This window comes from Trachurus trachurus, assembly GCF_905171665.1.
Source record: "Trachurus trachurus genome assembly, chromosome: 15".
In the NCBI taxonomy this organism is placed as follows: Eukaryota; Metazoa; Chordata; class Actinopteri; order Carangiformes; family Carangidae; genus Trachurus; species Trachurus trachurus.
The window spans coordinates 25,026,705-25,040,009 of NC_139906.1; positions in this window are offsets into that span (position 1 = coordinate 25,026,705).

A 13,305-nucleotide genomic window follows, 5' to 3' on the forward strand; every position below is an offset into this window, starting at 1 on the left:
TTCCCCTCGGGGAGACAGACTGACTGACCGACTGACTGTTGCTCCCAGGTACCGAGTTGTGTTTTTTTTCCCCTCTTCCGCAATAGGGTTTTTTTTTCGTTCCTACTCGGCCTGGTGTTTTTTGTTTCCCCGGAAACGGTGGTTCTTTTTTCTCTCTCACGAAGAAGAGTTTTTTCACTTTCAAAATAAACTGCAGAGTTGAACTGCGCAAACAAACTGAACTCTATTGTTGCTGTCTGTTGTATTGTTGTTGATATTGTGCCAATACAGTTGTTTTGGGTTACATTTTGTGTTGCATTGAGTGTTTGTTATTATTGGTTTATTAGTTTTCGGGGTTTAGGGAATATATATTTATATACATATATACATTTATATCTTTATATATATATATATAAATATATTTCCTTTGTGTGGTTTTTGGTGAAGTAAATTAACAGTGGGTACGACCAAACAAAGACTGACAAACAAACAAAACATATCTTACTACCAGGAGAGAGACCTGGTTGGCACCCCCTAAAGACCCCCCACTAAAACTCCTACCGAAACCGTCACAAAGTGCGTGTTTATTTTAAACATTTTAAAAACGTTTTTTTTCATGAGAGGTGCCGGATCTGCCCAAATAAGTACCGGAACACAGGGAGGCCAAAATTAAGAGGTGCCGGATCTTGTTCCGGCAGGATCCGGCACAAATTAACCCCTGATCTTCAGCCCTTACAGTGCTGGTCTCCAACAGCTACTGAGAACACTACTTGCATACAGTATGGTGCTGACTTTGACATAAAGTACAATGCTGTCAAGAGTAAAATTATGATTGTTAGAAGCAGAGAAGACAGTCAACCTTGACTTCCATCTGTCTGGCACTGCACTCAGTGCAGTGAGAGTTAAGTATCTGGGGTATATTATTGTTAATGACTTGTCCGATGATAAAGATATGTACAGGCAACGTAAGCTCTATGCACAAGCAAACATGCTGTCGTAAGTTTAGCATGTGCTCTGTATCTGTAAAAATCTCACTGTTTAAAGCATATTGCACACCTTTGTACACGGCCCACCTGTGGTGTCGCTATAAACAAGGTACTAAGAAAGCTCATAGTGGCTTATAATGACAGCATGAGGCTACTGTTGTGAGCCCCAAGAAGCTCCAGTGCAAGTCACATGTTTGTTAGTGTCGGGGTACCCATCTGCTCTGCTGTTCTGCACAATCTGATGCATAGATTTACAGTATGTATAGGGCGTCAGAATCAGAGAATGACCTTATTAATGTCTTGGTCAATCCTGTACGCTGTTATGGCCCTCGGCCATGTTGTGTTGCTGCTGTGTCTCTCTGTCTCATCTCCCCTCCATAGGTTCTCTGCATGTCTCCCTCCTACTTCGTCAGGGGGATCAACTCCACCTGCAGCTGTGTCTATAAAGAGGAGGTCTTTCCAAGACGGCAGTCTCTTCCTCCCTCCTGGATGGCTGGTGCCACCCAGGCACCTCAGCGTTGTTTTGTTTTCTTGTGTTCTGTTAGCCTTTTGTTACTTTATGATTGCACACACATATCCAGCACCTCTCACCACACTACAGATTACTGACCTATACTTAAACTTGTGTTCCTTTAATAAATTTATGGTTAATTGACCTGGTCGCTGTGTGGTCCTCCCTCCTTGGTTATGCTCTTGAACGAGCTGGGCATAACAACGCAGTACTGTCAGATTTCCGTCCAGACTGTGGAACCATTTTAGAACTTGTATGCAGGCCTACAATGAATAGTGGGGAAGGCTCTGTACTTTGTATTCTGTGTTTTTCTTCTTTAAAAAAAAAAACAACAACTCTTATTCTATCTTTTTAAAAATTTTATTGTGCTTTTTTGCAATATGGGTCCCCTTGGTCTGAAATAAAGAAATGAATTGAATTTGGCATACATCCATACTACAACTTCTCCTGTTATCTATTCACGAAAATCAATTATTTCGTCCAAAAGTATGTTTTTCATTAATCAGTAATCACCCCCATCAACAAACAAAGCTCTGAATTTGCTGTTCATATCATTCATACAGCGGGTAAGCTCGGTGCTGGCTGCCATGTGGTGTCGCCATGTTTTTACGTTCAGTGGCAGCGTGACGGTAGGAAACCACGGAAACTCACCGGAGACACCGGAGCTGTCGGCTCAGGTCGAGGTGGCGTCTGTGAAAAGTCACCGCGGGCAGACGGCCGTCGGTAACAAACCAGATGTCATTTTAGTCACAGAAGTGGAGAGAAAGCTGCTAAAACGTGGGTCAGGTAAACAATACGACATCGCCATGACAACATATAGTCACGTGTATTGTTTTGCCTCGTGCTGACGGACCACTTGTAAGTAATTCCTACACAATGTACCTTTAAACACTCACTGACTTATGACGAGTGTTTGCATGTATGCTCTTTACAACCACATGCTTTGAATGCTAGATGTGTGTTCACTGCAACTGCCTAAATAAACTTCAAAAGACCATTTTTTTTAAATGACAAGCAAAATTTGTCTGGCTGCTGTTAGCCACGATCACCTTTCATCATTTGGTTGTTTGTGAGAATCTGGCTGCAGCTGAATTGTGGAGCCAACATCTCCTATTAGCAGCCAATGCAAATAGATACAGAATACATAACACAATGCAGTGACGTGTCAAGGTTGAGCAATGCTGCTGACATAAGCAGTGATGGAAGCAACAATACACACTCATACATGAAAGCACACATGCAATCAGAGATGCACACACACAATCCACTGCATTCCACCAGCATGACAGTGCTTTCATGTTTACAGCAGAACAAACAGAGGAAAGCTTCACCTTCTGTGTTTATCTGTAATATGCTTGTTTCCATGACTGCCTTTGCTCCGAGGAGTAAGAAACAAAACACTTGCTCTAAGTGATTAGAGTTTGACAAGCAGCAAGCATAAAAGAACAACTAAGACAAATTGGTTATACTTTGTTCCTATAATTTGCACTAATTCTCAGGATTGCTGCTGATGTGTCTGACTGTCTAGTAGTGTGGCTCAGGTTACAGGTTAGAGCAGTGGGGGGTATGACATCATCGTTTCACAAAAGATCTGTTTTGGGTGGAAAACGCTTGGGTGGCAATTTGAGACTCCACTCTGGGACCTGTTTCCAAAAAATATCCCCTTTTATCATCTGTCTCTGAGTTGTGCTCTCGAGTCCCTTTATTGTGTACCAGTCTTGTCAAAGCTGCACCGATTTTTTTTTTTAACATTATCAGTGGAAAAATACCCCAGTCTCATGGTGGAAATTAAATGCTCAGAATTTTCACTGAACTCTGCAATTGAACGTTTTGGTGTTTTTTGTTGTTTGGCTTTTTGCACCACACCAGCCGGTATTGCACAAAACCTAGATAAGGGATTAAGCCTGTGTTTGTTGGTTATCCTGGCTGAATTTAGCCTCAAGTCGGTTGTTCAAAAGCAGGCTAAATCTATCCTGGTCAAGTTACTATGGCGATTTATTCTCTGCAGCTAGCCTGCTCCAGACCAGGCTAACAGCCAGGCTAAGTTGATTCTGTTGTCTTTATCTGTGAAGTCAGCAGTCACTCTGATCAGAAATCAATGTTTCATACAGTTATTCCATGTTATGTACATATTGGCCTGATTTATAACCAAACAAAATACATTTACAAATCTGTGTCCTTCTATGATATTTTCTATGACCACTAGTAGCTATACATCACTGGCTTCTCATAAAAAGCAATGGAGCAAAAATGGCATAGATTTATTTTTTATTTTTGTTTAAATAAAATGTTAATATATTAGCCTAAACATTGGTTGAAGTAAGAAAATGAGAATAAAATTGAGGGACTGTGAGCAACCACCTTCCAAATAATTTATACACTTCATGTGAACATTGTTACCAGCAATTTATTGAAAACAGCAGACTGCATAATGTTTTTATATTTAGCCTACCGGTAATTCATTTTCACCTGTTGTACTTTTGGCCACTTTTGCTGTAGGCCTATGAACTTGTAGGCCTATTACTTATTATGTATTTAAGATTATAAGGAATTTGTGCAATGAATCAACTTCCACTGCTCATCATTAAGGCAAAGTGCACAACTGTTCATTTGTGAAAGGAACTTGAGTTGTGATTATAGTTTTGGATTATTCAATCAGTCCGCAGTTGTCCGCTGCGCTCTCTCTGAGCTTTACGACAGCGGTGCTTTTTTTTTTTTTTTTAAGAGGTGAGTCACCTGACGTCAGCATTAAGTTCCTGTTGATTGGAGGAAAGTAGCCACACCTGTCCTCTCATCGGTGAATCTGTGATCAATCTCTGTGGTCTACTGACGAGGGAATAAGTTCCACCTGGCTTGACCAAGCCGCTGCTCCTCAGCCTGGCTCAGCGTTGGTGCAACCAATTAAGCCAAGATGCGCCATCAGACTAGGTCAAGCCGCGCTTGCTCAGTTATCCTGAATTTCTTTATTCTACTTTTGTGCAATATCAAGGTTTGCGTGTATTAAAACATGTGCAAACATGATTGCACGCACCAACACACGTGGAACCTGATCTACTAACCGGGCGCACCGAGGATTGCGTCTCTCAAACGGGTAAAATAGCACATGCAATCCATTTAGCGTGTTTGCCTTGATGAATATGTAAATATGGGCGTTCTGCCAGAACGCGCAAAATACTGGAAGGAGTAGACGCAAATAGATTTATTTAGCGCACGCAATGTGATTGACCAAACCAGGAAGAGATTGCGGTGGCTGTTTTTGCGTCTTTATTCACCACGTCTGAAAACCATGTACTAACTGATACAACTTTGTGAAAACGTATGCATTTATTGATTTGATGCCTACAAGAGCCCCATGATCTTACATCTCTGCATTTCTTCACGTCTGGGTAATTCTGTAACAGTTTAGTGTTTAAAGTCTTTTACGCACCGTTACGCACAGCGCACGTCTCTCCTGCAGTGCGCTCCTCTCCTCTCCAGTACCTGGCTGCCTTCTCCCGTCTTTGATCCATCTGGTCAGTGGTCAGAGCGTTTAGATCTGTATGTCCCACCTGAGCTCTCTATTAATCCAATGGATCATGGACGGCACACACACACACACATTATAGGTGTGTGATTGTCACACAGCTGCTACCTGTTCGTCACTATATGACGAGTTGGGCCCTGTAGCGATTTGTGTTTATTAATCTAAACAGAGCGCGAGAGAGATGAACACACATGCTGTCATTGTATGCATCAAATGTCATTCAGTCCCTTCGTCCATCCAGCTCTCTGTCCACACTCTCCATGCTGTAAACGATTACCACGCGCAAAACCCTCATTTAAATACTGCGGTTTGCACGTGTTTTCATTTAGCAGGTTACTCTTAGTAGATCACCTGTTTTGCGTGCGCTAACCAAACACGCAATATTTTAGCGGGCGCAAACAATTTAGCGCCCACTATCTGGGATCTTAGTAGATCCGGCCACATACACAAAACAGCTGTCAATTGATGAAAGCATGATACCCTATTATGGCAGGCATGGCTGCAAGCAGTTCATCAGGAGCAAACCAATCAGTTTGGGTACAAGCTATGGAGCCTTATTGTGGAGTCCACACATATCTACCTGAAACGGCCTTATAATACATGGCATACAATAAGACAGACATAACAGGATGACTGTGCAATAAGAGGGAGGAGGAAAAGGGGAGAAACAAGAGGAGAGGGTAGGAGAAAAAAGCAGTTCCCATACTTATGCTCCTGTGGGGGAGTACTGTGTGGGACCGGGAAAAAAACCTCAACATAGGCACATATGAGCACACTTTACAACATAAGAACTCAAAACAACTTGCACCGGAGGAGGGGGGAAAGGGGGTGGGGGGTGGAGGTGATCCAGCGCAGGCAGCCAGCTGCAGCAATCATCGGCGCAGCCCGCGGACCCGCACTGGGGGGGTGAAAGCGGCGAAGGCGTGGGGTGGGGGGGTACGGGGGGGTAAGTTGCTTATGTGTACGTGTCCATGGATGCGTGTGTGTACATAGGCTTGGAGAGTCGTTTCGTCTAGCCTCACAATCAGTGTCTCAATTTGCAGGATGGAAAACAACCTTTTGGGCAAGGCAGAAGATCTGCCATTGTGAAACATCAGGATTCCACAAGAGGTGATGGGAAACACGGGAAAACGTTACCAAAGATGCAGACAGTGCTACAACCGCACTTGTGTATGGATGTGAGAAGTGGGACGTACCACTCCACATTGAGTGCTTCAAGATTTTTCATTTGAGTGTGAAATCTAACCGAGCTGGGCTTTGCTCCTGTGTTACATAAACCAAATTTATTGAAACTGGTTCGTGAGACAGTAACATAAATATTTCGATTTTTGTCACTAATGGTGCACCTTCAGTCAGTGTTGGCAGATTGGGCGGTTTGCCACCCAATTGGGCGGTTTTGTAATCTATTTTGCGGGCAAAAATGGGTTTGGGCAGGTGGATAAAAATTTGTCTGGTTTCGGATCAGTTCGGCGGGTTTTTGTAGTCGAACTGGACGTGAGCGTGCATCTGCGCAGCCTGCGCACGTGTACACACAGAGAGACACGCACGCACACAGAGAGAGAGAGAGAGAGAGACCACAGAAGTCCAATAATGTCGGCGCAAATCGGTGAATTCTCTGGTCGTCCAATGAATGAACGTGGCGGTTAGCCTATAGGTAAAAATGAGAAAACATGATAGATATTTTTGTGTGAATAATATTTATTGTATATAACAAAAGGGGGTGCTGCCCAACATCATTTTAGAAAAAGTCACAGACTGGTGGACTACAATGTTTTTTTTTTTTAAATAAAGTTACGCACAATTGAAAATCATAGTCGTCCAATGAACGGTAATTGGCAGTCCTAGTGGTAACAAACATAGTGGCACGTTGGCCTGGTTCAACACACGATTCCTTTATTCTGACACACAGCAGTGTAGGGAACAGACTACCGGCAGACGCAGGGCAGGATTGTGACATTCTGTGTAGTCTTGTTCATTTTGTGTTGATTTCCTGTTTTATTTTGTAGGAATTATCCTTGTGTATTTTGTCCTAAGTTACTTCCTGTTGTTTCCCACCAGTTTTTTCCTCACACACCTGTGTCTTGTTTGTAATTAGTCTTGACCTATCTATTCCCTGTGTTTCCAGGTGTCCTCTGCCAGATTGTCATCGTAGCCATTGTGTTCACATGCTCTCCAGCCTTTGTTCCTTTGTGTTTGCCTGCCTGGTTTTTTACTCTGCCTGTATCCCCGAACTTTACCGTGTTTGACTTTGGACTGGACTAGTAAAAATTTCCTCTTTGCAGATCATTCAAGTGTCTCCTGTGTTTTTCCTTCTGCACCTGAGTCAAAGGGCTCTATTTTCGTAAACTAAGGTCCAGGCTCGCAGCGTCCGAATATATGGTCGCGCGAACAGATCTCCACGGGCCGATGATGCAAAAGTAGCCTGGGAGGAGGTCACAGCTATTGTGAATAATGTTTGCCCTGATACACTGAGAACCGTTGCCCAGTGTAAAAAACGGTTCAATGATGTAAGAAGAAGGGCCAAACAAAAGCTCTCTGAGCACCGGAGGCAGACGGTGGCCACTGGGGGCGGCCCCTCCACCAGCGTGACCCTGAGCTCCACTGAGGATATAGCATCTTCCACCCTCTCAGCTATAAGCATCGAGGGCTTTGGTGGGATTGAAGTTGGCGCTACTGGTAAGGCAAACATATTATTCCACTAATAAACACAGTCCGTTAAATAAATTTGATGCGTAACGACATAATCAGAAGCACCTGTGCGTAAAAGACGCACGTGGGTGGTCTGGCCTTTGTCATGTGAAATAAACTTGTTTTACCCAATATAATTATGATCATTACTCTGGATTACACAAATGTGGACACGTTTGATTAACTGTGCATTTACACTCATCTTTATTATATTTATTCATGTAGAGCCAGTGGCAACGGAGGAGGAGGAGGGCCCGCGTTCAGGACCATGACCAGCCCTTCCTGGACGTCCAGCAGGGGGGAATTCGGGATGCTGGAGAGGGCGCTGGGAACAATGAATTCCCGGCTCCAGGGGCTGGAGTACCACCTCGCCGTGCTTCCGTCCATCGACGCCAGTCTGAGAAGGCTGGCGGATGCCGCCGAGCGCCTGGCCTCAAGAGAGGGGACACCCGCGCCCCCCGCCTCCCCCCGCTCCTCCAAGGTGGCCGTTGAGGCCACGCGTTAGGGGAGGACGGCTTTCCCCGGGTTCCCCTCCGCCAACGACCAGCGCATAGCACCCCCGCGCGCGAGGGAGAGGAGGAAGCAGGGGCGATTAATTAATAAAAATATGGATAACAGCATTTGTTTCATGAGTGATTTTGTTTCTTTAATGCGATTGAGTAAATTTTGGCCAAGAATGTATGAACGGAAATACTCACATTTAAGGACAGAGCTGTGCAGCCAGATGGTCTCTCCTCTCCCGTGCGCTCTGCTGCTCTCCCTGCTGATACGGCACATGCAGTCCGGCCTCTCTCTGTCTTAAGTCCTGTAATGTCTCCTCCGTGAGGTCAAAGTGGCATCCATGGCGAAGAGCTATGTTGTGTAGCACGCAACATGTCACAAAGAATGCACTGACACTCTGGGGGCTGTATGATGATGAACCACCCGCACGGTCCAGACATCTGAAACGCATTTTGAGTATTCAAAAAGTACGCTCAATGACTGACCTGGCACTACTGAAAACACGGTTAAAACCACGCTGCCTTCTTGTTGTGGGTGTAATGTATGGTGTTATCAACCACGTTTTAAGTGGATATCCATTGTCACCTAGCAGCCACCCATCCAGAGGGGTGTCCCCCTGAAAGACTGTAGGGATGACAGAATTCGCCAAGATGAATGAGTCGTGCGCAGACCCAGGGAAATTGGCATACACGTGTGTCACCAGGCAATTTGAGTCACAAATCACCTGGATATTAATGGAGTGTACTCCCTTATGGTTCACATAAGTGATGGCTTGGGTAACTGGTGCGCGCAACTGCACATGTGTGCAGTCGATGGCTCCCAGTACCCCAGGGAATCCACATTTCAACAAGAAGCCTCGCTTCGTTTCCAGCTGGCTCTCAGGTGTTGATGGAAAAATGGTGTACTCACTTGCATGTCGGACTAGACTGGAAGACACTGCATGTATAGCCGAGCTGACAGCGGCCTGACTTATCCCCGCCACCGAGGCCACGGTGTGCTGAAAAGACCCGGTGGCGAAGAAGGCCAGAGCCGCTGTCACCTTTACAGCAACTGGGAGAGCGCACGGGCCACCGGGATGCCCATCAGAGGCCAAGATGCGTGTCACTATGTTGACCACCTCGCGGGACAGATGTAATTTGTTCCTGTTACATGAATAGAGTACACAATTAAGTGACAATTACATTTGACTGCATGCTATTTAATGCATCATTCGTGTGGTCCACCTGCATTCCTGCTCTGTCATGCCCAAATAGGTGGATCTTTGGTGATATATTCGCTCCCTGTACCTCCTCCTCCTCCTCTATGCAACAATGTACTCCATCTTTGTAGATCACGTTAAGGATATAAATTAAATTAAGGGGTAATCACATGAAACAGGTAAATCCTTAAGGCACCGAACGTGACTTACATTTTGTTAGTGGCGTCTCTTTTTTTTTTCCTTTTGAATTTTCTTTGAAGATGAGAGATGTCGAATATATACTCACTATCTGAAGGCGTGTCTGTTTGTGGTTGGCTGAGAGGTAGTTTGTGCCACAGTTTCAGCTGTGTTAATTAAGTCAGGTCTCGTTTCCATTACGCATGCCGACCGCATGTGACGGGACAATCGATATAGATATACGTGTATTTGCTGATTCAGATAGTTACAATAAATAGGGGTTATTGTGATTATTATTATTAGTAGTAGTAGTATTATTATTTATTGCATTTAAATGTGCCTGGAACTGTGGAAACCTGCCTGTGAGGTCTTGGTGACATGGGTGCACTGCGAGCTGGGCAGTCAAAATACCAGTCCGCTGGCGAGCTTTCGGCAACAAATTGTCACTGCGCCAAGGTGAATCTCTCGACACCTTCCCCTGCTGCGCAACCACTCCCATCTCGGCGCACAGCAGTCTGCCAATTTACCGAATCCGTGGGCACGTTGTTGCACTGGAGGAAAATGCCACTGCGCCAGCTGCGCCAGGGCTCGCCTCGCTGCGCCCCCCGTGAGTTGCGCCAGGAAAATAGAGCCCAAAGTGTTAGTACAAGAGTTTTACAGGGATGGCTGACGTCCATGCCCGTGCTCGGTCAGCGTGCTCTGGATGCGTCGGCGGGGAGGCTTTTATACCAGCCTGCCAAAGTGTGCCACATTATAAGAGCCTGCGGCGTGCTGCACAATTTGGCCCATAGGAACGGCATCCCTCTCCCCCCCTACCTCGACCCGGAGGCAGAACCCCTCCGAGGCAAGAGGGATTTCAACAGGGTGCAAGAGCACGTGCGGATGTCATGCATCGTTTATGAAATTAACACAACTCGAGGTTAATTTTTTTCACAGTGTCTTTTAATATTGTGGCAATTTCTGAGACAGCATTTCGAATCTGCCTCATCTCCTCAGCCAAGTTGTTAACTGCATATCGTTTCCCTCTGTAGCTGCAGAACTGTGTCTGTGAGCACCCGACCGGTGGACTGACACGTGGTGCTAGGGGTGGGGGCAGCCGGATGGCCTGCGGCTGAGGGCCCCTCGCCGGCATCATCGTCCTCTCACCCACTGACCGCTGACTCTGGATGACGCACAAGCAAAACAGCACAATCACTACATGATCAATAATAAAAAGAAAATCTATAAAAAAAAAAAAACAGAAATCAGCTTTACCTTGTTCTTCTGTGTTGTCAGTGTCTCCTTCCCTTTCGGACACGATGCCACTCACACTTTTGGTGCCAATTATGGATGCTACTTTTGTGTCAATTGGTGTCAGGTCAGGAGTACTGGGTCCCCCACCCCCAGTTGCAGTCACGCTCTTGGCGGTGTGAGGACAGCCTCTGCTTTGCATCCACCTGTAATTAACGATCTTCATTATTCAATCAGTAACATTTGAGCAATAAATTATCAACATGTGCTGTGTGTAAGGAAATAAAAATATGTACTACCTTTACGTCAGACCACTTCTTTTTAAATTCTGGCACTGTGCACCCCAGGCCGGGTGGGGGGCGTACACCACTTCCAGAATCCGGACCACCGGCCAGTCGAGCAGTTGCCGCTGCACCAGGCGGGAGCTGCGGCGAGGAGGAGCCAAGGGATCCTGGTCCCTGGAAGGAGAAGACCCGTCCAGGTCGGAATCTGGGATTTCCAGCGCTCGATCTGGCTGGACGCCTTCGCACCCCAGCTCGGAGGAGTCGGAAGACACGGTGATAGAGACAAAAAGCCCTAGAAGGAACAAAAACCTCATAGGCAGCAGCAGCAGTAAAGAAAGGCAGAGCAGCAGCAGAGTAGCAGCAGAAGCATAGCCAGGGACGAGGAGATGAGCTGGTTGATTTAAATAACCCGCCCTATTTGGGCGAGGAGATCATGTGACTGATCAGCTGATCAGGATGGGCGCGGCTTGAGTCGTCTGCCTGAACTAGCTTCGCATCATAGACATGTGCTGTGCGTAAGGAAATAAAAATATGTACTACCTTTACGTCAGACCACTTCTTTTTTAATTCTGGCACTGTGCGCTCCGTGCCACTGACAGAGTTCACGGCTCCAGCTACATGTTGCCACTCACTCTGCTTTTTCTTGTTAGTTATCCCAGTCGCGTGACCGCCGAACAAAACTACTTTTCGGGCCTCCACCTCACCCACAAGTGTCTCCACTTCAATCTCCGTGAAATTTAATTTAATTTTTTTGTTTTTCTCAATCCTTCTGCCATCGTTTCCGACAAGACATAATACTTGCATCTGAGTCTGTTTTATATGCAGATTGCATTCATGAGGTTGTTTGCATTGACCATTTATGGTTAAAAAGGGGCGTGTACAGGGCAGAATGTGAAGCTGATTTAGGCCCTGTTTACACAACAACACTCGCGAATGAAAACGGCAAAAATATTTAATCGGATGGTCTTTCGTTTAGACGGCGATGGCGTTTTGGGGGCTTGAAAGCGCAAAAAAGTGAAACCACCCTCCAGAGGTTACACCCCGCCTTTCCAAAAATGGACTTCCATTCTTCGTAATAGCGGGTCTCCTATTTTTTCTAAAGACCCCGCAATTCCGAAAAGGCTGTTGGGGATTGAAGAGGGTTGAAACTACCAGACCATCAACATTTACCTTCCAAAGGATGGAAGCAGCATGGCTGCAAGATCTGCCTTTACCTGCAATGCATGAACACCCTGCTGTTTGGATTTCACCTGATGCTGACACTAACACCCAGGCTCGGTGCTGAAGGTCTTTAACGCTTTGGCTGGGCTCTACGTCTGCCTTAAGGTAAATAAGATTGTGTCCCACTACCTCTTTTAGTATAACGGGACCAACCTTATTACTGTACTGTGCAGGTACTGATACTGGGGGGCAGCATTCACACTAAGGGCCCTAGTTTGCTGGCGCAGCGCAGGTGGCGCAAGGTAGTGCAGCCGGTCTAATGCAAGTTTCGACCAGCGCAGCCTAGCGCAAAGTCAGATTGGGAGATTTGTAGATCGCGCTGCGCTGAGATAGGCGTGGCCGCGCAGCAGGGGGAGGCGTCACAGATTCAGCTTGGTGCAGTGGAAGTTTTGTGCGAAAATGTCTCGCCGAGGTTGCGCTGAAAGCTCGCCACCTCCAACCAGGTCTACTCTCAGCGCAGGGCGGAGCGCAGCACCAAGACCTCACAGGCAGATCTCCACAGTTCCAGACACATTTCAATGCAATAAATATCCACAATAACCACTATTTAATGCAACTAATGGAATCAACACGTGAATTTATATCTATATAGATTGTCCCGTCACATCTGACGTCAGATCAAAGCAGAGATCAAAGGCTGTGGCACGCGTAATGGAAACTCCACCTGAATTAACACAGCAGGGACGAACTGGCACTGAAAAGCAGCTGTGGATGTCCCGAAAGCAGGACTGAGGGTGGATGACTGCATGTAGCTGCCGTGTTGAGATACCACTCTGCCCTTGTGATGATCGCTTTATTTATTTATTTACTTATTAATTCATTAGCGCGAGCGACCGCATCAGGCAGCCGTAATGAAAAACAAAACACAAATCTTCATCTCTCTTAGTCCACCACAACAGCCTCGGTATCAGATAGTCAGTATATAGCCTACTACAGTATACTCAGCATCTCTATCACAGAAAAAAAGAGACGGACAGAGAGAGAGAGAGAGAGCGTCCTTTACGCTG